General features: G+C 52.7%; 1 protein-coding gene across 1 annotated transcript in view; it reads left to right on the plus strand.

Annotated features, from left to right (window-relative positions):
* Positions 1-4509: 4509 nt before the first annotated feature.
* Positions 4510-25562, plus strand: part of LOC125439476 (collagen alpha-1(XXII) chain-like) — a 34613-nt gene continuing 13560 nt past the window's right edge. The window contains exons 1-4 of the mRNA XM_048508577.1: positions 4510-4617; positions 5130-5174; positions 9392-9445; positions 12904-12939. The gene's annotated coding sequence lies outside the window, so the exon portion shown is untranslated. The remainder of the gene's footprint in view (positions 4618-5129; positions 5175-9391; positions 9446-12903; positions 12940-25562) is intronic.

A 25562-nucleotide genomic window follows, 5' to 3' on the forward strand; every position in this document is an offset into this window, starting at 1 on the left:
CCCCCCCCCCCACCCCCCCCCCCCCCCACCCCCCCCCCCCCCCACCCCCCCCCCCCCCCACCCCCCCCCCCCCCCACCCCCCCCCCCCCCCACCCCCCCCCCCCCCCACCCCCCCCCCCCCCCACCCCCCCCCCCCCCCACCCCCCCCCCCCCCCACCCCCCCCCCCCCCCACCCCCCCCCCCCCCCACCCCCCCCCCCCCCCACCCCCCCCCCCCCCCACCCCCCCCCCCCCCCACCCCCCCCCCCCCCCACCCCCCCCCCCCCCCACCCCCCCCCCCCCCCACCCCCCCCCCCCCCCACCCCCCCCCCCCCCCACCCCCCCCCCCCCCCACCCCCCCCCCCCCCCACCCCCCCCCCCCCCCACCCCCCCCCCCCCCCACCCCCCCCCCCCCCCACCCCCCCCCCCCCCCACCCCCCCCCCCCCCCACCCCCCCCCCCCCCCACCCCCCCCCCCCCCCACCCCCCCCCCCCCCCACCCCCCCCCCCCCCCACCCCCCCCCCCCCCCACCCCCCCCCCCCCCCACCCCCCCCCCCCCCCACCCCCCCCCCCCCCCACCCCCCCCCCCCCCCACCCCCCCCCCCCCCCACCCCCCCCCCCCCCCACCCCCCCCCCCCCCCACCCCCCCCCCCCCCCACCCCCCCCCCCCCCCACCCCCCCCCCCCCCCACCCCCCCCCCCCCCCACCCCCCCCCCCCCCCACCCCCCCCCCCCCCCACCCCCCCCCCCCCCCACCCCCCCCCCCCCCCACCCCCCCCCCCCCCCACCCCCCCCCCCCCCCACCCCCCCCCCCCCCCACCCCCCCCCCCCCCCACCCCCCCCCCCCCCCACCCCCCCCCCCCCCCACCCCCCCCCCCCCCCACCCCCCCCCCCCCCCACCCCCCCCCCCCCCCACCCCCCCCCCCCCCCACCCCCCCCCCCCCCCACCCCCCCCCCCCCCCACCCCCCCCCCCCCCCACCCCCCCCCCCCCCCACCCCCCCCCCCCCCCACCCCCCCCCCCCCCCACCCCCCCCCCCCCCCACCCCCCCCCCCCCCCACCCCCCCCCCCCCCCACCCCCCCCCCCCCCCACCCCCCCCCCCCCCCACCCCCCCCCCCCCCCACCCCCCCCCCCCCCCACCCCCCCCCCCCCCCACCCCCCCCCCCCCCCACCCCCCCCCCCCCCCACCCCCCCCCCCCCCCACCCCCCCCCCCCCCCACCCCCCCCCCCCCCCACCCCCCCCCCCCCCCACCCCCCCCCCCCCCCACCCCCCCCCCCCCCCACCCCCCCCCCCCCCCACCCCCCCCCCCCCCCACCCCCCCCCCCCCCCACCCCCCCCCCCCCCCACCCCCCCCCCCCCCCACCCCCCCCCCCCCCCACCCCCCCCCCCCCCCACCCCCCCCCCCCCCCACCCCCCCCCCCCCCCACCCCCCCCCCCCCCCACCCCCCCCCCCCCCCACCCCCCCCCCCCCCCACCCCCCCCCCCCCCCACCCCCCCCCCCCCCCACCCCCCCCCCCCCCCACCCCCCCCCCCCCCCACCCCCCCCCCCCCCCACCCCCCCCCCCCCCCACCCCCCCCCCCCCCCACCCCCCCCCCCCCCCACCCCCCCCCCCCCCCACCCCCCCCCCCCCCCACCCCCCCCCCCCCCCACCCCCCCCCCCCCCCACCCCCCCCCCCCCCCACCCCCCCCCCCCCCCACCCCCCCCCCCCCCCACCCCCCCCCCCCCCCACCCCCCCCCCCCCCCACCCCCCCCCCCCCCCACCCCCCCCCCCCCCCACCCCCCCCCCCCCCCACCCCCCCCCCCCCCCACCCCCCCCCCCCCCCACCCCCCCCCCCCCCCACCCCCCCCCCCCCCCACCCCCCCCCCCCCCCACCCCCCCCCCCCCCCACCCCCCCCCCCCCCCACCCCCCCCCCCCCCCACCCCCCCCCCCCCCCACCCCCCCCCCCCCCCACCCCCCCCCCCCCCCACCCCCCCCCCCCCCCACCCCCCCCCCCCCCCACCCCCCCCCCCCCCCACCCCCCCCCCCCCCCACCCCCCCCCCCCCCCACCCCCCCCCCCCCCCACCCCCCCCCCCCCCCACCCCCCCCCCCCCCCACCCCCCCCCCCCCCCACCCCCCCCCCCCCCCACCCCCCCCCCCCCCCACCCCCCCCCCCCCCCACCCCCCCCCCCCCCCACCCCCCCCCCCCCCCACCCCCCCCCCCCCCCACCCCCCCCCCCCCCCACCCCCCCCCCCCCCCACCCCCCCCCCCCCCCACCCCCCCCCCCCCCCACCCCCCCCCCCCCCCACCCCCCCCCCCCCCCACCCCCCCCCCCCCCCACCCCCCCCCCCCCCCACCCCCCCCCCCCCCCACCCCCCCCCCCCCCCACCCCCCCCCCCCCCCACCCCCCCCCCCCCCCACCCCCCCCCCCCCCCACCCCCCCCCCCCCCCACCCCCCCCCCCCCCCACCCCCCCCCCCCCCCACCCCCCCCCCCCCCCACCCCCCCCCCCCCCCACCCCCCCCCCCCCCCACCCCCCCCCCCCCCCACCCCCCCCCCCCCCCACCCCCCCCCCCCCCCACCCCCCCCCCCCCCCACCCCCCCCCCCCCCCACCCCCCCCCCCCCCCACCCCCCCCCCCCCCCACCCCCCCCCCCCCCCACCCCCCCCCCCCCCCACCCCCCCCCCCCCCCACCCCCCCCCCCCCCCACCCCCCCCCCCCCCCACCCCCCCCCCCCCCCACCCCCCCCCCCCCCCACCCCCCCCCCCCCCCACCCCCCCCCCCCCCCACCCCCCCCCCCCCCCACCCCCCCCCCCCCCCACCCCCCCCCCCCCCCACCCCCCCCCCCCCCCACCCCCCCCCCCCCCCACCCCCCCCCCCCCCCACCCCCCCCCCCCCCCACCCCCCCCCCCCCCCACCCCCCCCCCCCCCCACCCCCCCCCCCCCCCACCCCCCCCCCCCCCCACCCCCCCCCCCCCCCACCCCCCCCCCCCCCCACCCCCCCCCCCCCCCACCCCCCCCCCCCCCCACCCCCCCCCCCCCCCACCCCCCCCCCCCCCCACCCCCCCCCCCCCCCACCCCCCCCCCCCCCCACCCCCCCCCCCCCCCACCCCCCCCCCCCCCCACCCCCCCCCCCCCCCACCCCCCCCCCCCCCCACCCCCCCCCCCCCCCACCCCCCCCCCCCCCCACCCCCCCCCCCCCCCACCCCCCCCCCCCCCCACCCCCCCCCCCCCCCACCCCCCCCCCCCCCCACCCCCCCCCCCCCCCACCCCCCCCCCCCCCCACCCCCCCCCCCCCCCACCCCCCCCCCCCCCCACCCCCCCCCCCCCCCACCCCCCCCCCCCCCCACCCCCCCCCCCCCCCACCCCCCCCCCCCCCCACCCCCCCCCCCCCCCACCCCCCCCCCCCCCCACCCCCCCCCCCCCCCACCCCCCCCCCCCCCCACCCCCCCCCCCCCCCACCCCCCCCCCCCCCCACCCCCCCCCCCCCCCACCCCCCCCCCCCCCCACCCCCCCCCCCCCCCACCCCCCCCCCCCCCCACCCCCCCCCCCCCCCACCCCCCCCCCCCCCCACCCCCCCCCCCCCCCACCCCCCCCCCCCCCCACCCCCCCCCCCCCCCACCCCCCCCCCCCCCCACCCCCCCCCCCCCCCACCCCCCCCCCCCCCCACCCCCCCCCCCCCCCACCCCCCCCCCCCCCCACCCCCCCCCCCCCCCACCCCCCATGAACATCTGGAGAGCCGCAGGTTCCCTACCCCTGGTCTAGACCATAGGTGTCAAACTCGCGGCCCTCCAGATGTTATGGACTACAGTTCTCATCATCCCCAGCCAGTATGATGCTGGAAGGGGATGATGGGAACTATAGTCCATAACATCTGGAGGGCCGTGAGTTTGACACCTGTGGTCTAGACGGCTTACAAAAGGTTTTAAAAAGTTGAAAACAACAATAAAATATCATTAATAAAATATAGCAATTAAAACACCTCAACTGACCATACGAACACCTTTTTCTGAGACAGGGTATAGAGATAACTGCTGCGATTAGCTCAATTGTCCAATAAGTCCTCCACCTCCTCCTTCTCCTCCTCCTCTTCCTTCTTCTTGCTTCTGCTGTGGACAGCCCTGTGGATTCCTGAGGGACAGCCCTATGGATTCCTGGTCAAACTATGGCCATGCTTCTGCCTATGGCCAGACAACTGGTTGGCTACTGTGTGAAACAGGATGCTGAACTAGATAGACCACTGATCCAGCGGTACTCTTCTTTTATCTTTTTATGTCATACCCTATGGACTCTGCCCATCTCTGACCATCTAGTCCATTGACTGATTTTGAACCATTTCATACTGTTCAGCTATCATCAGGAATGGAAGGGGATGGAGAATAGAGGGGAAATGGGGGTGGCTGTATATGGACAGTAGCCATTTTGGCAAAAGATGCCGGGAAACTCCTGGAAGTGGAACATTTGCTCAGCAGCATTGACACCATGTTTCATTTGGGCTTTGGGGACAAGGAACACATTCACAGAATGTTCTTTTTCGGTTTCAGTGTCAAGTGACTGTTGTCACGGATGCTCCTCCCCCTGAAATAACACCCACCGTCGGAAGCGAACAGATTGGTCACATTAAGACCGTCAACTGCTCATGCCCTTCTGGAGAAAAAGTTTGTATTTAAGTCACTTGGGGTTTCTTCAGTCAATTTTAGCAAGAAGGAGAGAGCTAAATAAAGAAAACATATTATTATTTTATTTATGTATTAGTTAGATTTTTATCCTGCCCTTCCCATCGAGAAGGGCTCAAAGCACTTGAGGAAGTGATTAAATTTACTTATGTTTCATTTTGGGATGAGGGCTTGGACCCAGGGAATGACTGTGGCCCAAATCAGGAACTGAAATTGGATGTATTCGAAAGGCAATTGACCCCCTTCCCTCCCTTGCATGCCACCCCACTCCCTCCCTCCCCTCCCTTGCATGCCACCCCACCCCTCCCTCCCTTCCTTGCATGCCACCCCTCCCCCTCCCTCCCCTCCATTGCATGCCACCCAATTGACTGCATGGTGTCCAGTGAGAGCAAACGGAGTTTGTGACTCAGCCCTAAAAGGATACAAAATGGGATTCCTAATATGCCGGCACAATGGGAATGATCTTGATAAGCGATCTCCATCTCTTTTTTCAGGGTGAAAGAGGCTATCCTGGGTTTGAAGGCCCAAGAGGTCAGAAGGTGAGTACTATCGAGTGAATGGAAGAACTTTCTTGCCTCTTCCAGAAACATATAGGATGTCATGTTACATGTTGCTGTTGAACTCCTTTCAAATAAATTTTAAGACTTTTTGAGGGGGGTCCAGCATTGGCTGAAATGATGATGAAATTAGAAAAAATGAAAAGGTGGGTTGTTTGTATCTGTATGACTTTCAATATTTACTCCTGTTTTGATTCACCACACATGCACTGCATCATGTGTTCTGGAGTTTTCCTTAAACATATCTGCATGTATGTGCTCTGAGATTTTAATATAGAAACTCTGGTTGATTTCACACATATAGAGGCAACTTTGAAAACACACCAAAGAGATGAGATATGCCAAGGTTCTCTGGTACATGTGGACCTCATGTTGTCAGACATGAATTTTCCCAATACACATTTTATCATATTTTACCTATTAAGAAGTATGTATTTGTCCAAGCTTTCTGCTAGAGGGATGGACCATGAGACAGCTCACAACATTGAATTAGAACATTATAACATTTTACAAAGCTGCTGAGGTAAATGTGTCAATCCAAAAAAAATATTATTATTTACAAAATTTGTATTTCATGTTTCTGCCCTCACAAGGGTCACTATGGGAGGTAACCATTTAAAAATGCACGATAAAATACATTTCAAAACCATTAAGATCAACTCTTCGCATCATTAAAACAAATTAAAAACAAAGTTAAGATAGCAGCAGTGGCGTAGGAGGTTAAGAGCTCGTGTATCTAATCTGGAGGAACAGGGTTTGATTCCCAGCTCTGCTGCCTGAGCTGTGGAGGCTTATCTGGGGAATTCAGATTAGCCTGTACACTCCCACACACGCCAGCTGGGTGACCTTGGGCTAGTCACAGCTTCTCTGAGCTCTCTCAGCCCCACCTACCTCACAGGGTGTTTGTTGTGAGGGGGGAAGGGCAAGGAGATTGTAAGCCCCTTTGAGTCTCCTGCAGGAGAGAAAGGGGGGATATAAATCCAAACTCTTCTTCTTCTTCTTCTTCTTCTTCTTCTCTTCTTCTTCTCTTCTTCTTCTCTTCTTCTTCTTCTTCTTCTTCTTCTTCTTCTTCTTCTTCTTCTTCTTCTTCTTCTTCTTCTTCTTCTTCTTCTTCTTCTTCTTCTTCTTCTTCTTCTTCTTCTTCTTCTTCTTCTTCTTCATCATTATCATCATCATCATCAACCGGGGGAAGATGGCAACAGATGGAAACAGATTTATCTCCCTGAGGAGAGAGTTCCAGAGCTTTGGTGCCAAAAAGCAGGAGAAGTTCACTTTTCTCTTCTTTAAGACGTTTTAGAATAATAATCCCACCATGCTTGGGATCACTTCTGAGGGGTTTTTGGAGCAGGCCATAAGATTTACTTCTGTATGGTGTTTGGTTTGGGTTTAGATGGCTTACAGTGAATCTCTTTCTTTGGGGTCCCTATGGCCGTTCTTGACAGACCTGGAAACAGGTGTGCAAAGCATGATTTTATAGGGATCTCCCCCCCCCCACCCCCGAGTAAGTGAGAAAGTGGAAATCAGCTTTTACATCCCATATGCTGCCACAGGAGGTGGTGATGGCCACTAACCTGGATAGCTTTAAAAGGGGCTTGGACAAATTTATGGAGGAGAAGTCAATTTATGGCTACCAATCTTGATCCTCCTTGATCTCAGATTACAAATGCCTTAGCAGACCAGGTGCTCGGGAGCAGCAGCAGCAGAAGGCCACTGCTTTCACATCCTGCATGTGAGCTCTCAATGGCACCTGGTGGGCCACTGCGAGTAGCAGAGTGCTGGACTAGATGGACTCTAGTCTGATCCAGCAGGCTAGTTCTTATGTTCTTATGTTCTTATGAAGCAGCTTTCAAACTCATCAACTATGTACTTCGTGCAACTTTTTTTCTTCCTGACCAAAGAGAGATATTTTGGGAGCCATGTTCCTCACTGAATCAAAACATCAGATAGCAATACCTCTGCGCTGTTCCCGTTTCCATTTAAAGCAGCAAGAGAGAGAGAGAGAGAGAGAGAGAGAGAGAGAGAGAGAGAGAGAGAGAGAGAGAGAGGCCTCATGTGCCTTTGTATCTATAAATAGCAGTTCCCCGTTTTGATCGGTGACAGCTTAAGTGATGAGGGACCTTCTGCCAAATGACATGAGAAATTGCTGCAGGGAGAGAAACTACAGGCAGGCAACAATAGAAAGGGTACACTTTTAATGGCAACCATTTCCCAAGCGTAGGGATCTATAGCATGCTTTGGAAATGCTAATGCACGGCCACTTTAATATCACCGAAGTGAAATTCTGCACAGAGGCTGCCAAATTGGAAGCGAGCCTTTAAGAGATCATTGCATTTAGAATGTCTTCATATCTCCGTTCAGTGAAGACAATGCCGAATTCTGCTTAGCAGTCAGAACAGATCACCTCCCTACACATCTCTTCACTTGTGCTAAGTGGTTTCTTTAGCATTGCCATCCAGAGGACGTTGCCCTGTGCCATATCCTTCACTTTGCAAAACCTGTAGGGGAAATAAAGTTAGTTAGCTCTAGGCCAGAGGGAGGCTAGAAGAAAAAGAAGAAGAAGAAGAAGAAGAAGAAGAAGAAGAAGAAGAAGAAGAAGAAGAAGAAGAAGAAGAAGAAGAGGAGGAGGAGGAGGAGGAGGAGGAGGAGGAGTTTGGATTTATATCCCCCCTTTCTCTCCTGCAGGAGACTCAAAGGGGCTTACAATCTTGTTGCCCTTCCCCCCTCACAACAAACACCCTGTGAGGTAGGTGGGGCTGAGAGAGCTCCGAGAAGCTGTGACTAGCCCAAGGTCACCCAGCTGGCGTGTGGGGGAGCGCACAGGCTAATCTGAATTCCCCAGATAAGCCTCCACAGCTCAGGCGGCAGAGCTGGGAATCAAACCCGTTTCCGTTTCCTCCAGGTTAGATTAGGGTTGGACTTGATGTTCCCCACTGAATCAAAACTCTAACTCTAACTTCCAACTCTATGGTTCTAAGGAAATAGGTCCAAAAATGGTTGTCTATTATCACATTTAAGTGGTGATTTGGATAAGATATTATCTTCTGACAATGAAATAGATTATCTATATTGGTCCCCAAGTCAGAGAGAGCTGTTTTGTAGAAGAGCTGTAGTTTAGTAGTAAAGCATACACCAGTGGTGGCGAACCTTTGGCACTCCAGAGGTTATGGACTACAATTCCCAATTGGCCATGCTGGCAGGGGCTGATGGGAATTGTAGTCCATAACATCTGGAGTGCCAAAGATTCGCCACTACGGGCATACACTATTCTTGAAGGAGGTCCCTGGTTCCGTTCCCAGCATCTCAATTAAGAGGTATGAAGAAAACCTTGGAGATCCATTGCCAGTTAGAGCAGGTTTAATGTTCCAGCTGCCTGGCCCAATACAAGGGAGGTTCATCAGTTCATATCAACTGTTGTTTTATTGTATTGGTTAATATCTGGATGGCCCAGGATACCCCAATCTCACCAGATTTCAGCAGCTAAGCAGGGGTTGATTCTGGTTAGTACTTGCAGTGGCGTAGTGCCAATGGGGCCAGGTGGGGCGTGATGTCCCAGGTGCGTGCCAGTGTGGGGGCATGGCAGCATGATGGGGGCATGACATTCCGGGGCATTCCAGGGCGTTCCGGGGTGGGACAGGGACGGGCGTGGGCATGACAGGGGCGCAGGACACAGACGTACCCTCTCACTCCACTCCTGAGTGCTTGGTTGGGAGACCACCAAGGAAGTCCGGGGTTTCTAACATAGATGCAAGCCACCTCTGTCTCAGCCCCTTCCTATATTTTTGTAATCAAATTATCTCACTGTACTTTATCTTCCTTGCTTTTATACACCTGACTGGATAACCACCACCTTCATCCCCTTAACAAGAGCTAATGGTATTTCTTTGTTTGAAGAACATAATGCTGTTCACAAATCTGACATGTTTTAATGACTAGTGAGTCGTATTGAAAAGGCATTGTAACCAGAGGTGTAGCGCCAAGGGGACGAGGGTGTGTGTGTGACGCACCAAGGGCGTGCCCCTGCATAGGCATTCCAGGGGCATTCCAGGGGCGTGTCAGGGGTGGGATGGGGCATTCCGAGGGCAGGGTGTTCTAGGGGTGGGGCGGGGTGTTCCGGGGGCTTGGAGGGGCACACTTCCCCCTCGCTCTGGCCCTGATTGCAACTCATATTCCAAGACTAACCCTCATTTCTTTTTATCAAGGGAGAAATTGGACCAACTGGACTTCCTGGCCCAAAAGGAGAAAGAGGAGAACCGGTAAGAAATAATAATGACAACAAAAATCAGTGCGTAAACACTGGTCTGATTTTTAGCATTTGGACCAAGTTCCTTTTTCTGTTTTTGGACACTACAGATGTGGTCATTGCTCTATGTGTATTCAGTCTATCGATCTTGCAGAATATGAGGACCCTCTAAATTGTCATTGAGGACTCTCACTACATGTAGTCCTAAACAATGTGTATATTTTATAGAATATTCTTGTTCATTAACATGCATTGGAACGTCATGTCACCCTGTGAGAACGAGACTGATCGAGCACATATCAAAGATTCGTAATCAAAATTTAACTGTTCCCTTAGTGCAGCAATTTTTGGACTAAGGACTTACAGATACTGACAGTCTTGAATGCCATATGTATATAAAGGTTCTAGTTTTAAACAGATTGATAAAAGAAAACATCTTCTCAGAGTAGAAGCCAGACTCACTCACACATTCAGAAGTTTCCAACCATTTGATTCATTCATTCATTCATTCATTCATTCATTCATTCATTCATTCATTCATTCATTCATTCATTCATTCATTCATTCATTCATTCATTTATTTATTTATTTATTTATTTATTAAATTTATAGGCCGCCTCATCCCCGAAGGGCTCGAGGCGGCTCACAACACGGCTGTTTCAACAGCAGATTGATACAACATAAAATAACCCATTAAAACTCAGCAGCAATTAATAATAAATAATTAAAACAGCAAGATTGTGTAACACATATACACATATACACAGACGCCCGATCTAAAGGCCAAAGAAAAAGAAAGAAGAAAGAATTAAATAATGAAATAGACTGCTCTTTTTAAAATATAAAATCACGTTGTTCATTTATTCCAATTAGCATGGATTTGGGTGTTCTGTTTTGCAAGCAAAAAGGTAAAAGGGCATATCGTTAGTCACGGTCTGTACCTTTAAAACATGATGTTCTCTGTATCATGTCAGTTGCACAGATGGTTGCAATGTACTTTATTTAAGATGGCTTGTACTGTTTGCAAGCATGAGCTTTTCTTAAGAAGACGCTGCTTTTGCCTCGCCTTTTTAGAATTGGGGGTTATGAGGTAGCTTTCTACATTTTTGTGTGCCTTCATCTTTTTTGCTTGTTTATTATAAGTGCATCGTAATGTCTTTCTATACTGCTGTTAAGATATTGTGATATTTATTTCCTTACACTATTTCCGAGTATTTATTACTCTCAGAGCCTGTATCCCCCCATTACTGGGAAGGCTCTATGTTTAATCCCACTGACGAAGCAGTTTGGATTCTGAGAAACGGGAAAGACCCGAATGTGCCGTCTAGGTTTTTTGGAAGATTCTACACAGTGGTGAATTCCACGCAGGGCAAATATAATGGGTAAAGGGTGCAATACAAACAGCTGGAGAGGGGATTTCGCACAGGTCCCATTCCCAAAATGATTTTGCCCCATAAGAACATAAGAACTAGCCTGCTGGATCAGACCAGAGTCCATCTAGTCCAGCACTCTGCTACTCGCAGTGGCCCACCAGGTGCCTTTGGGAGCTCACATGCAGGATGTGAAAGCAATGGCCTTCTGCTGCTGCTGCTCCTGAGCACCTGGACTGCTAAGGCATTTGCAATCTCAGATCAAGGAGGATCAAGATTGGTAGCCATAGATCGACTTCTCCTCCATAAATCTGTCCAAGCCCTTTTTAAAGCTATCCAGGCTAGTGGCCATCACCACCTCCTGTGGCAGCATATTCCCAAACCCCAATCACACGTTGCGTGAAGAAGTGTTTCTTTTTTGTTTTCCCCAACCTGGGATTTTTGAAAATTGCTAAATCAGCAATTCTTTTGATAAATCCTGGGTTGGAGCCGCTCCTGCCCAAACAACCAGGAAGGAGATGCTTTATTACCCTCCCTTCCATCCATTCACTGAAAGTTCTGTGCCATTTACTGTCAGGGAGGATCTGCCTACCTGCCTGCCATTCTGAGTCAGTTGCCCAGCAAATTGTAGGCTGATTCTCTGGCCCTTTCCACACGGGCGAAATACAGCGACCCAGGGATGGCAAAAACGCCGTCCCTGGACTGCTGTTCGCACAGGAGGCAGCGCCGTCCTGGCCACCTGGGAGCGGCGTGAAGGCGCCGCTTTTAACCTCGCTACACGAGCAAGGTTTTTGCAAAGTGCCGTCTTCCCATCTTCCCTGGCCAGGAGACGAGGTAGGCGTTCAGGGATGGTGCGGAGGTAATGGTGCCTTCCAGCTGCTGCCGTTCAGGGAGCGAAGTTCAGAAGCAGCGTCTTCACACCGCTCAGGGGTTGCGATGCAGCAGCACCAGCCGTGCAAACTCCTCCCCAGGGACACTATTTTTAGCGTCCCTGGGGCGCTCTTTTCCACCCATGCGGAAAGGGCCTAGGACATGGAGTCATGGGTTCAAGGTAAAGGAAAAGAGATTCCACCTAAACATCAGGAAATTTCCTGACAGTCAGGGCTGTTCGACAGTGGAGTGCACAACCTTGGAGTGTGGTGGAGTCTCCTTCTTTGGAGGTTTTTAAAGAGAGGCTGGATGGCCATCTGTCAGGAGTGCTTTGATTGTGTGTTCCTGCGTTGCAGGGGGTTGGACTTGATGGCCCTTGGGGTCTCTTCCAGCTCTATGATTTTATGATACTATGGCATTATTCCCTGATGAGATCCGCCCCCTCCCCAAACCCAGCCCCCCGTCTCCCCCCTTAAATCTCCAGGAATTTTCCAACCTGTGTTTAGCAACCCTACCTTGATCGCTCTGAAATCTTTGAGTGACTGTGGCAAAAATGTGCAAAATGAAATGTGGTCGGTCTCTGCAGTCTTAGGGGCTCTGCAGTCTTGGGGTATTGCACCGTTTACCCATTAACAATGACAGAGTTGAACTGGTTTCTATCTAGGTTCGCCTCAGTGAATCCCCACTGCCACCGAGCTCAACATTGTTTTGTCTCAGTTCCCCCCCCCCTCAGAACTGCGACATCCTTGTCGCAGTTATGAACTACACTTTTCTGCCGGAACAAAGTTGATCTGGCCCGAGAAGCTTCGTGGTGGGGAAGCATCCCGAAAGCGACACCTCACATCCGTTCAACCAATCACAAGCCGCTTTTGTGGCATGCGCAGAACGGGAGAGTCGTGGTGGGCAGAAAGCGCATGTAACTGTAAACTGTAAAAACTGTAAAAAAAAAAAGAACGCTCCCGTTTCCCGCTGTAACACAAGTGCCAATCACGATCGAGGAGCGAAACAGGCACCAAGATGATCCCACGCACTTAGCTCGGTTCTAGGGGGCCAACTCAGTTGCTGTGGGGACAGCCTGGAATCGCCCTCCACTGAAGGGAACCGAGTCAACCTTAGCTCCCTTCTGTAGTGGGGAAAGCTCCTTACATTGTTGTAGGCCTGCCATAAAACCAACGGATGGGCCGCAACAGGCCCAGTGATTGCTAACGCTGGATCTTTTCTCTCCTTTTAGGGTGGGGCATTTGGCCAAGCAGCAAAAGGAGAAAAGGTAGGACTGACGTGAATCTGACCACATAAGAATGAATGGAAATGTGAATTTTATTCTATTCCATTGCTTCTGATAATCATGGATAAGCAAAGAGTTATTTGAGAGAAAGAGGCATAAGAGGGGCCCCAAAGTGGATTTCCACCTGAATGTTTGCACTGTTGTCTCTTTTTATCATTCCAGTCCTAGTGCATTGTTCATTGTCTTATGCTGTCTGATTGCATTTTGCATGCTTTGTAATCCCCCTTGAGTTTAGCAAGAGTGGCAGGTGATGAAATAAATAAATGAACAGAACCTCCATGTCCAGAAGCAGTAACCTTCTGAAAATGATTGATTTGAGGGCCAACATCTGGGGAAGTTCTGGCCCTCTGTGTCCTGCTTGAAGCCCTTTGTTGAGAGCTAGCGTGGTGTAGTGGTTAAGAGCAGGTAGATTCTAATCTGGAGAACCAGGTTTGATTTCCCGCTCCTCCACCTAAGTGGCAGATGTGTTTCCACACTCCTACATTCCTGCAGGGTGACCTTGGGCTAGTCACAGTTTTTTGGAACTCTCTCAGCCCCACCTACCTCACAAGTTGTGAGGAGGGGAAGGGAAAGGAGCTTTTCGAATCTCCTTACAGTAGAGAAAGTTGGGGTACAAATCCAACCCTCCTCCTCCCTCCTCCCTCCTCCCTCCTCCCTCCTCCTCCTCCTCCTCCTCCTCCTCCTCCTCCTCCTCCTCCTCCTCCTCCTCCTCCTCCTCCTCCTTCTTCTTCTTCTTCTTCTTCTTCTTCTTCTTCTTCTTCTTCTTCTTCTTCTTCTTCTTCTTCTTCTTCTTCTTCTTCTTCTTCTTCTTCTTCTTCTTCTTCTTCTTCTTCTTCTTCTTCTTCCCCATTGTGTGAAACATGATGCTGGACCAGATGGACCAACTGCTCTGATGCTCTTGTGCTCTTAATTTAGATCTCTTAAACTGCTCTTGTGTGTTTTCCTTTCTTTAGGAATTGAGGCTGATCTGCTCAAACATAGCGGAAAGCCGTAAGCATGTTCAGGATTAAACTTAAAGAAGACTGGCAGGCTCGCTTGTTGGGTGAGCTCCCAGAGCCCTGTGTGGTTAGCAGAGATACTAGGGTTGGAGATTCGGACAGTCCAAATCCGAATTTTTACCGAATCTGCACGGATTCGGACGGATTCGGACGAGCAGGGGCCGAATCTGAGCTGTCCGAATCCTAACAGATCCGAATCCATGGGATTCAGATTACCAACTTCCAGATGCGTTTTCATTTTTTGGTGTTTTTTCACATTTCGGCCTGCAGGGGAGACATTTTTAAACATATCAGCACCAAATTTTCAGGGTATCATCAGGAGACTGTCCTGATGATACCCTCAAGGAACTGGTGCATTTTTGAGTTAAGGGGCCAAAAGTTATGGACCCCCCCCAAAAAGTGGTATCCCTATCCCCATTCTTTCCAATGAGAACTAAGAGATGAGGCTACCCTTTGAGGGTCCATAACTTTGGCCCCTGAACCAAACTGCACCAAACTTGGAGGGTATCATCAGGACAAGTCAATGATACACTGAAATAATGACACCATTACATCCACAAATGCACCCCCTGCAGGCACCCCAGAAATTTGCACAAGATTCTTTGTTCTGCAGTGACTTAGCTGCATTGCTGTCAATAAGGGAATTTCTGAGGGGGCACAATGGGTGCACATTTTTCATAGTAAACCCACAAAACTTTCAGGGTATCTTCAGGAGGAGAGTCTCTGGATGACACACCATCAGGTTTGGGAACTTTACTTCAGGGGGGGGGAGGTGGGAGATGGGCCCCTACCCTTTTTGGGTCCCATAGAATTAAACCCCTGAAGCAAATTTAAACCTGGATGGTGTCATCAGAAACTACTCCTGAAGATACCCCGAAAGTTTTGTGACCATACCTTCAGAAATGTGCACCTCACAGCCCTCTACCAGAAATTCCCATTGACAGCAATACAGCTAAGTCACTGCCAGAACAAGAATCTTGGAGCCAGAATTTCTGAAGAGTGCCTGCAGGGCGCATTTTTGAGATGTATTGGCACCAATTATCAGAAAGGGTATCATCAGGTGACTGTCCTGATGTTGCCCACCAAGAAGTTTGGTGCAGTTTGGTTCGAGTATGGACCACTCAAAAGGGTGCAACTATCCCCATTGTTTCCAATGGGAGAGCTGATAAGAGGATAGGGGCTACACCTTTGAGGAGTCCATAGCACTTTGGCTCCCCCTGAACCAAACTGCACCAAACTTTGGGGTTATCATCAGGACGATCTCCTGATATTACCCTGAAAGTTCGAATGTCACTAGCTTTAAAGGCTGCTGGTTTTCGTGTTTCACCGCTCACTCACTCCAGCAGGCTTCATATTCAGAGCAGTGAAACATGAAAACCAGAATTTTTTTAAAGCTAGTGGCACCAAATTTCAGGCCATCATCAGGGAGACTGTCCTGATGACACCCCTAAGTTTAGTGCAGTTTGGTCCAAGGGGGGGGCCAAAAGTTATGGACCCTCAAAGGGGCCTCTATCCCCATTGTTTCCAATGACAGCTAAAGAAGGATGGTGGCTACCATTTTGAGGGGTCCGCAACTTTGGCCCCTAAGCCAAACTTAACGAAGCGTGGGGAGTGTCATCAGGACAGTCTCCTAATGTCTATTCCCTGGAAAATATTTTAATTGCTGATATGTCTAAAAATGTGCCCTGCGAGTACCCAAAAATTTGCCCAAAAGGTTCTTTTTTCTGCAGTGACTTCTGCATTGCTGTCCAATGGGGAATTTCTGGTGGAGGGCTGTAGGGTGCACATTTATCAAGAGTACAGTCCACCAAAATGTTCAGGGGTATCTTCCAAGGAGAGTCTTGGATGACACCATCCAGGTTTGAGGAACTTTGCTTATGGGGGCAGTGGGAGATGAACCTACCCATAACATTGAACCTTGAGCAACGGTCGCAAACCTGGATGGTGTCATGAATAGACTCTCCTGAAAGGCCCACCCTATGAAAGGATTTTAATGGGTTTACCATGAAATGCCTCCTATTCCTCACAAAACTTCTATTGGCTACAATGGAACCAACCAACCACTACAGAGCATAGAATCTGGGGAAATTTCTTTGGAGTGACTTCAATGAGGGGTGCAATTACTAGAACTACTGTCACCAAAATTTTTGGGGTATCATAAATGTACTGTCCCTATGATACTCCCCAAGTTTGGTGAAGTTTGGTTCAGGGGTCCAACGTTATGGACCTTCAAAAGTGTAGCCCCCATCTCCTGTTAGCTTCCATTGGAAACAATGGGGGAGTAGGGCACACCCTTTGAGGGGTCAATAACTTGCCCCCTGAACCAAGCTGCACGCAAACTTGAGGGGAGAAATCATCAGGACAGTCTCAGATATGATATCGAAATTTTGGTGCCACTAACTTTTAAAATTGCGTCCCCTGCAGGCCAAACGTGTAAAACACCCAAAATTCAAAAAAAAAAAAATAATAAGCGGACCCAGATTTTCCCGGATTTACCGGGTACTCGGGTATATCCGAAATTGGCTATGATTCCGGATTCGGGCGTATCTAAATAATTTTTATGCCCCAAGAGAAATACCCAAATCGAATTTTGCGAGATTTTTTTTAGTATTGACCAACCCTAAGAGATACTGTTTTAGCCAAAGTGGGGTTTTTAATTGCATTCTTTCAATTTGCCTTCCAAATCCGCCCATGAAATGGGAGCAAAGTATGGTGATGAGGCTCTGGCTCAGTGGGGGAGTATCTACTTGGTACACACAAGATCCCAGGTTCAATCCCTGGCATTTCCCGTTACAAATAAAAGGATCAGGTGACAATGTGACTTTATTTTAATGTCCCTGTGGATTCATAGCTTTGATGCTTCAAAGCCTTGTGCTGCATCTTTGTAGCTTCAAAGATATCAATCCCCCTGCCCCAAATGACTGAAATAAACAGGCAAAACGGTGGAGCAAGCTGTAACCCTGCCCTGTATACCCTGCCTTATGAAAGATTGGATTTCATATTGTTTCTTATGCTATGTGCTGCAAAATGCCAGTTTCCTTGTTTGTATGGGTGGGTAGCAGAGTGTCCAAGCTGAAAGCAGGCCCCAGGCAAAAGGACTGTTTAGCAAGATTAAATCAATGAATGAGTTACTCCAGCATAACCTGGAGGTCTCATTTTGTTTGTGGGCATGATCTTGATTCCCACACCTTGCTAAAACACTGTAAGACAAAGGAATATGGAAAGCCACCTTGTGGTATCCAGATGCTGCATTTCACTATCTCTTCTAGAAACCATGTCAGCAACAGATGGTTGCTTCTTTGCATTTCCTCCACCTATTGTTATGACTCTCCTAAACCACTCACCCTGTCCTAATCAAATGTCTCAGCCTAATCTGAATAACCTGGGCAGTGTCTCTACAGAGTTACACTGCATAAAGCCATTCTGTGCTTCCTGACTTAATCGAAGAGCAATTGACCCAGCTCAGAAAAGGGCACTGAGGAAGAAGTCTGGGGGCTGCTGAGAGCGGAAGGAAATCTTTTAAAGGCTTCCTTAGAGCAAATGAAAACATTTTAAAAACATTTTCACAAAGAATCGCTAAAATAGAGGATGCAAATAAAGCGTTTTGAGGCTGGAAATAAAACGTTTTTGGGCTAAAAACTGTGCAGAACTCTTTCAGAGGAAATGCTTTATTTCCTGCCTCAAAACATTTTTGATTGTGTGGAAAGGGCCAATGGCAAACCACCTCCGCTTCTCACTTGCCTTGAAGGCCCTTGCTGGGGTTACTATAAGTTGGATGTGACTTCACGGCACATGCGTACACATACTGGGCATTTGTTCTGTATATGAATGACATGCAAAGCACAACTCCAAAAGGCTCCATATTGTCAGCTAGAGCCCAACCCAGCTTGCAGCCCTGGAAGCAGTGGTGGGATCCAAAAATTTTAGTAACAGGTTCCCATGGTGGTGGGATTCAAACAGTGGTGTAGCGCCAATGGGGCTGGGAGCGAGAGGACACCTGACGGCGAGTGGCGAGACATTCCAGAAGCGGGGGCATTAGTAATAATTTCTCTGTTATTGTAAAAGAAACTCTTACCTGTAAAAAAAAAGTTCTAATTTCCAGCTGAGTTATCTTTCTGTACATCATTTAAACTCATTCACAGCAAAGTCCTATAGATCTACTGCCAACAGAAACAGCCTACTTCTCCTCTAATTGAGCTGCACATTAAAATACTTAATGCTTTCAAATACTTAATTTTGTTTCTAGGAAATCCAAAGGCCGGAGACTTTCCTTAAACAAAGGAAGTTTACCATATTTCTGAAACATGTTTTAAAACAACCCAACAGGGAGAATTATCCCGTTTTTTAGAGCCTTAAGCTAACCAATACACATAGGAAACAACAGGGACTTTACCTGATTTTTTTTTTGGCGGACCTAATGGAATTTCTAGCTAGTGAGCCGGACCCAATTAGTAACCCCCTCTCGGCACACACAAATAATTAGTAACCCACTCTCGGGAACTGGTGAGAACCTGCTGGATCCCTCCTCTGCCTGGAAGAGTTAATCATGATACCTCACAAGGTGTCTGTGCAGGAGCAAATTTGTTCTCTGAATCACTTGTCAATGCAGCATTTTAAATATTGGGTTATTCATAAGATGAATTGGGAGGGGGACCAGTCAAGGTTGAAAGTATCAGGTTTTCCTGCTGAATACCCTTGACTGAGTAGCAAAAGGGTTGAAGGCAATGAGGAGTCTCATTGGCTGCTGCCTCTGTTTGGGGCTCTTGCTATCAGAAGACTCTGGAGGCCTTCATTCAGCAGCCAAGAGGACTTCTGGCTCCTCAGCAACTTAAGATGCAGCACACCTGCCGGCCACATTTTGTTGGCGTGAGCCTGACAGGTTTGGCATCTGGGCCGAGGTCCCTGTGCCAAGTCTTGGTGCTGTTTTCCTTGGCAAAAGAACTGAGCCCTTCTTCAAAATGCAGAGAGGTTTTGGATCTGTAGAGCATTCAGCTGTAACTGTAAGAGTTTTCCCCCCTTCTTCCCATTTATCTGGCTGAGTTACTCTGCTGACACTGTTGACCTGAGCTTTTTGGTTCTCTCTCTGTCACACACGCATACGCACATCATGTACTTCTAACGTGAGACTTACAGCCCCATCCAAAGGGGGGGGGGGACAAAAGGGCTCCTGGAAACAGCATGACCTAGCACCAATGCATTTCCCCTCCCCGGGCACTTACTCTCAGTGAAGGGGGCAGTTGCGCCGGCAGCCACACGTCCTGCAGCCCCACAGAACCCAGAAGTCACAGAACCCAGAAGTTGGGGCTGTGACAGGTCTGCACTAGAGATCCTGCACTCGAGATACTTGATTGGCCAGGGGTGGTGGGGGGGGGCGAGGCCTGGGCATTCCAGGTGGTAAGGGGTTTAGGGGCTGGGATTTGCTCATAGATAAGATAAAAGATAAGATAGATAAGATAAGATAGATAAGATAAGATAGATAAAAGATAAGATAAGATAGATAAAGAGAGAGAGAGAGAGAGAGAGAGAGAGAGAGAGAGAGAGAGAGAGAGAGAGAGAGAGAGAGAGAGAGATAGATAGATAGATAGATAGATAGATAGATAGATAGATAGATAGATAGATAGATAGATAGATAGATAGATAGATAGATAGATAGATAGAATGTTTAATGAATGGATGGATAAATGGATCCATAGATGGATGAATAACCCTAACCCTGTTTAGCTTCTAAAATCTGATTAGCCTGAGCCTTCCAGATATTAACCAATACAACAAAAACACAAGATGAAATAAAGGAAGGAAGAGAGGAAGGAAGGTAAATCCATTATTATCAGGAAATCAATGACTTGTGCTCAAGAGACCCCACGAGGTGAAAGAGGTTTGTGGCCGTGTGCATCGGATGTACCCAAGCCGACTTAAACCTGAAATCAGCTGTTTCAAGGTCAGGTCAGAGACAACTGAAAAGACTGAAAATCCTTCAGAAATGTCATGGGGCAAAATTTTATCTCTCTGAATTTGTGGAGTGTTCCAGGAAGGTACAGAAATGGGGAAAGATGGGGAGGAAACTGCCCTGCTGCTAGTCTGCATCTCTGGACCAGTGCGGAATTCAAAATTGGTCTTGGAAGAGTATGCCATTTTCCAACTGGTTGACAGACAGCTCAATTTACGGGAGCCCAACCCCAAGGAGAGAGATAAGAAGAAGAGTTGGTTTTTATTCTCCGCTTTTCCGAACCTTTAAAGAGCCCCAAAGAGGCTAACAATCACCTTCCCTTCCCCTCCCCACACCAGATACCTTGTGAGGTAGGTGGGGCTGAGAGAGTTCTCAGAGAGAACTGTGCCTGGCCCAAGGTCACTCGGCAGGCTTCATGCGGAGGAGGAGGGAATTGAACCCAGTTGTCCTGAGTCGGCCGCTCTTAACCGCTACACCACACTGTCACTTTTCACATGTGCCTGTTTCCTGATATTGCAGCATGAGAAACAGCCCTTGGTCCGGGGCTGCTGTTTTCCAATGACGATTCTGTCATTTGAGGAACTTTCCTAGCACAGTTTGCTTGTTAGGTAAGAGAACTGAAGTTTGGCATGTTTATCAAACCATCACTCTCTCCCCCTCTCGCCAGCCTCCCCCAATAATCACAGGGTTTCCATTTTATTCACAGTCTCCTGTGACCCAGAATAATGAGCACATAATTGTTGTGAGATCGCATAATTGTGCACCCCAGTCGCTGATCTCTCCGCACTGCTGGAATTGCGGTGCCTGCTTGCTTGCAGTTTTATTTTGCTTTTCAGTGTTTTGGAGAACAGGGCAGCTGTCTCATTTCTCGGTCTGCCTGTTATGGTCAGCAGCCCGTTGTGGGGCTGTACTGACATCTATCGGCTGCCTCAACACTGTGAAAATCGTTCCAACAAGAATAAATTGGTTGTGGAAAAGGCCCTTAAATCTCAGTTGGCTTATGGCTACCAAAAGGGTTTTCCAAGAAAAAGGAAGAGGAGGAGAAGGAGGAGGAGGGAGGAGGAGGAGGAGGAGGAGGAGGAGGAGGAGGAGGAGGGAGGAGGAGGAGGAGAAAGGAGAAGGAGAAGGAGAAAGGAGGAGGAGGAGGAGGAGGAGGAGGAGAAGGAGAAGGAGAAGGAGAGGAAGAAGAAGAAGAAGAAGGAGAAGAAGAAGAAGAAGAAGAAGAAGAAGAAGAAGAAGAAGAAGAAGAAGAAGAAGAAGAAGAAGAAGAAGAAGAAGAAGAAGAAGAAGAAGAAGAAGAAGAAGAAGAAGAAGAAATGGAGGAGGAGGAGACTCAAGGTGGAGACTGTAAGGAGACTCAAGGTGGCTTACAAGCTCCTTTCCCTTCCTCTTCCCACAACAGACACCTTGTGAGGCAGGTGGGGCTGAGAGAGTTCTGAGAGAACCGGGACTAGCCCAAGGTCACCAAGCAGGAGTGTAGGAGTGCGGAAACACATCTGGTTCACCGGATAAGCCTCTGCCACTCAGGTGGAGGAGCGGGGAATCAAACCTGGTTCTCCAGATTAGAGTCCACCTGCTCTTAACCACTACACCCTACTGGGTCTCACTGGTTAACCCAATTTCCCCAACAAGACTCCTCTGAGGCTGCTTCGGTGGAAGGTCAAATGATAAAATCTGGACTCCTGTGTTAATCTTTTAACTTTTAATCTTTTAGTTTTAATCTTTTAATCTCCCTCATCTCAGCTTTGAGTGAATTGTCATCATCATGTTATCAGATTCATATCCACTGCAAAGACCACCCTACTTTCCAGTTTCTCTGTTGTGGCTCATGAGGCCTTTGTATTGCTTAATGGCTTGCATCAGATTGAAGAAGAGTTGACAGCCCTAGGCAGAAAAATTCCCCGAGATTGGGGGGCAGAGCTTGTGGAAGGCGGGATTTGGGGAGGGGAGCAACCTCAGCATGGTAAAGTTCCATAGGGCGATTCCACACATGAGTAAAATAGGTTCAACCCAGTTCCTTAAGAAGGTCGAAGCCATTGTTGTTCCCCACTGCAACCAGCTTGATGCCAGCTCGGAGGGTGGAATCATCCTGTGCCTCTTCGCCGCTCCGTTCCAATTGGCTACTGTTCTATGGCCGTGTTCCGTCTATCCCCACACACATTATAAAAAAAACTGCCACAGGAATGGAAGGACGAAGGTGCCGTTTTTTGATTGGCCAGCCGTACGTATGCCTGAAACACTCAGCTGTGATTGGCTGAATGGGGGACTCCTGGCACCAGAGATTCCGCACTTTACTGGAATTGAGCTGAGTTCGAGCGTGGTTCCCTGAAAAAATAGTAGTTCCCAACTGGAGTCAGAAATTTGACCATTACACGGGGCGAAGCTGGTACAAAACCACGTCGATCCCAGTGGTTGTGCGGAGCACTTAGGTCAAACGCAGCTCGAACTTAGGTCGATAACGCAAGTGCGGAATCGACCATAGACTCCACCCTCTAAATCAGCTGGTTTATCCAGGGAGAACTGATTTCTGTCATCTGGAGATCCAGCATAATAATGGGAGATCTCCAGGCTACACCTGGATGTTGGCAACCTTAGACTGACTTCCTGCTCCTACTGGATTTTTCAGTTTGTTTTCCTTTTTGGCAGGTGTTCTAGGGTAAAACGATTAGTCACACTAAGTGGTTTTACTGCTTATGGAAACACAACCTCACCTCCTCCTGGCACTAATTTTGCCAATATATTAATGGCTGCTTCAGCTAATTAAGCTAATATTTCTGCACCTGTGCTTTCAAGAGAGCAATGATTTGTGGCGCTTTTGTGCAAGAGCACCAAGCGTTCATCGGGAAGGTTTACTGCAGCCAGATCTACCCTGTTTCCCCGAATATAAGACATCCCCTGAAAATAAGACGTAGTAGAGGTTTTGCTGAAGTGCGAAATATAAGGCATCCCCAGAAAGTAAGATGTAGCAAAGTTTTTGTTTGGAAGCATGCCCGATGAACAGAACACAGAAAAATAAGACATTCCCTGAAAATAAGACATAGCCCATCTTAGGGAGCAAAAATTAATATAAGACACTGTCTTATTTTCGGGGAAACACGGTACGATCCAGCTTTTGAGTTCTTGGCCCATCGGCACATAAGAATGGAGATAGGAATCGTCGGTGAATTTGAAAATTGGTAGGGAGTGGTGTGAGCAGGCTGTACTGAAGAGTCAAAGGATCAAGGGTGTAACAGCCGTGAGCGTTTTCATATTCAAAACTAATTAGAAAATTATTATTTTGGGACTTGAGAGCCAGTGTGGTGTAGTGGTTAAGAGCAGGTGGACTCCAATCTAGGAAACGGGGCATGATTCCACACTCCTCCACATGAAGCCTGCTGGGTGATCACAATTGTTTCAGAACTCTCTCAGCCCCACCTACCTCACAAGGTGTCTGTTGTGGGGAGAGGAAGAAAAGGAATTTGTAATCCACTTCAAGTCCCCTTCCGCACATGCAGAATAATGCACTTCCAATCCACCTTCACAACTGTTTGAAAGTGGATTTCGGTATTCCACACAGTAAAATCCAGCTGCAAAGTGAACTGAAAGTGGATTGAAAGTGCATTATTCTGCATGTGCGGAAGGAGCCTAAGATGCCATATGGTTGAGGAAACTGGAGTATACATCAAAACTCCTCCTCCTCTTCCTCTTCCTCAGTGGTGGGATCCAAAAATTTTAGTAACAGGTTCCCATGGTGGTGGGATTCAAACTGTGGCATAGCGCCAAAGGGGGTGGGTGGGGCACGACGGGGGTGTGGCTGGGCATTCTGGGGGTGGGGCATTCCTGGGCGGGGCTGTGGCAAGGACGCAGCTGCTGCACCGGTCCTTGGGCGGGAAACGAATGCATGCAGGCGCAGGCTGCCACGCACGTCGGCGGACCTCCTGCTAGACCAGGGGTAGGGAACCTGCGGCTCTCCAGATGTTCAGGAACTACAATTCCCATCAGCCTCTGTCAGCATGGCCAATTGACCATGCTGGTAGGGGCTGATGGGAATTGTAGTTCCTGAACATCTGGAGAGCTGCAGGTTCCCTACCCCTGTGCTAGACTGCTTCAAGTTCTGTGCGCTACTGCTTAGAGGAGGGGCGTAACTAAGGAAAAAATCACGTGGCAAAATCACCAATTAGTAACCCCCTCTCGGCACACACAAATCATTAGTAACCTACTCTCGGGAACCTGTGAGAACCTGCTGGATCCCACCTCTGCTCTTCCTCCTTCTTATTGATTCCGATTGGGCAGGACACAATGAATAACTTGTCCTTCTTGTGTCACATCAAGCTAAATGCTGCCATATCCCGCCTGTTGGGTTGGATCCATGCAGCTTTTCTATTGCTACAGAAGGCATCCAGAAGGTCCTAGACCCAGAGATTCCCAGTTAAAAGAATCAGATGGTAGAAGAAATGCCCTGATCTGGAAAGCTCAGGCCAATGTGATCTCATCAGATTTTAGAAGCTAAGCAGGGTCTCCCTTGATTCATGCTTGGAGAGGAGACCACCATGAAAGTCCAGGGCCACTACACAGAAATGCCAAGGTAAAAGCTCTTCTCTGTGTGGGACTCTTTAAAGTAGGGAAATAATGGGCCATAACCCCCAATTGATTTCGAATGCCAAAATAGGCAGGGGACATTCCAGGTCCATAAGTCTCTGTCTGATAGTTCCCAGGATGGATCTTTCTTCAGAGAGTAATAAAGAGTTGAATGAAATTCTGAGTTGAATTAATTTCTATAAAATTACCCGGAACCCAGTGGTGGGATCCAAAAATTTTCGTAACAGGTTCCCTCGTGAGCCCCCCCCCTCAGCAAAGGGGGCAGAGGCGTACCTCGGCAAATCTGAGCCCTGGACAAAACCTGAGTTGGATGCCCCCCCATGGGCAGCCACCCCACCACAACCCCCCCCAATTTTTTTTGCACTAGGTCATTTCTAAATCATCATCACATTATAGAAAATGCCCCAACTCACAAATCTGAACACAGCAATGGTGAAGCACACAGGTTCTTTGATAGAGACTGGTGAGATAAAAGGTACGAAAGGCTGAGAATCCATGAATTGCAATACCTGGAAGGGATTAACCCAGTTCAGGGAGTTACATTATTAGTCGCAATTGCTGTATGGAACCTTCACGTTCAAAGGCAGAATGCCTCTCGGGAAGGCGAGGGTGTAGAGATGGAAAAGCGGACCCAATTAGTAACCCCCTCTCGGCACACACAAGTAATTAGTAACCCACTCTCAGGAACTGGTGAGAACCTGCTGGATCCCACCTTTGCCCGGAACCATTGGGACCCATGATGATCCCTTTTTAGGTGTGTTAAAAGATTTTCAAGGCCAGCTGCATAATGGCTTTTGATCCAATATTTAATGGGCATAGTCATCTTTACTTTTAATTTGAGGATTTTTAAGTATGGGGGCCTAGGACTGGACCAATCATTTATGTGAATAATTCCTTTTGAAGACTCCTTAAAACTGTCCCGGTATTTTGTGTTTGATGCGACTCCATTGGGGTCATGCTAATTTCTAATCTATGCCGAATGTTGTCGATGATGACATGCGTACACCTTTGAGTGGGAATGAGGTAGGAAAAATAACAGACTGAAAAGAGAATGTTCTCAGGTGTGACTGATTTTATCACCC

The sequence above is a fragment of the Sphaerodactylus townsendi genome, linkage group LG09, assembly GCF_021028975.2.
Source record: "Sphaerodactylus townsendi isolate TG3544 linkage group LG09, MPM_Stown_v2.3, whole genome shotgun sequence".
Lineage (NCBI taxonomy): Eukaryota > Metazoa > Chordata > Lepidosauria > Squamata > Sphaerodactylidae > Sphaerodactylus > Sphaerodactylus townsendi.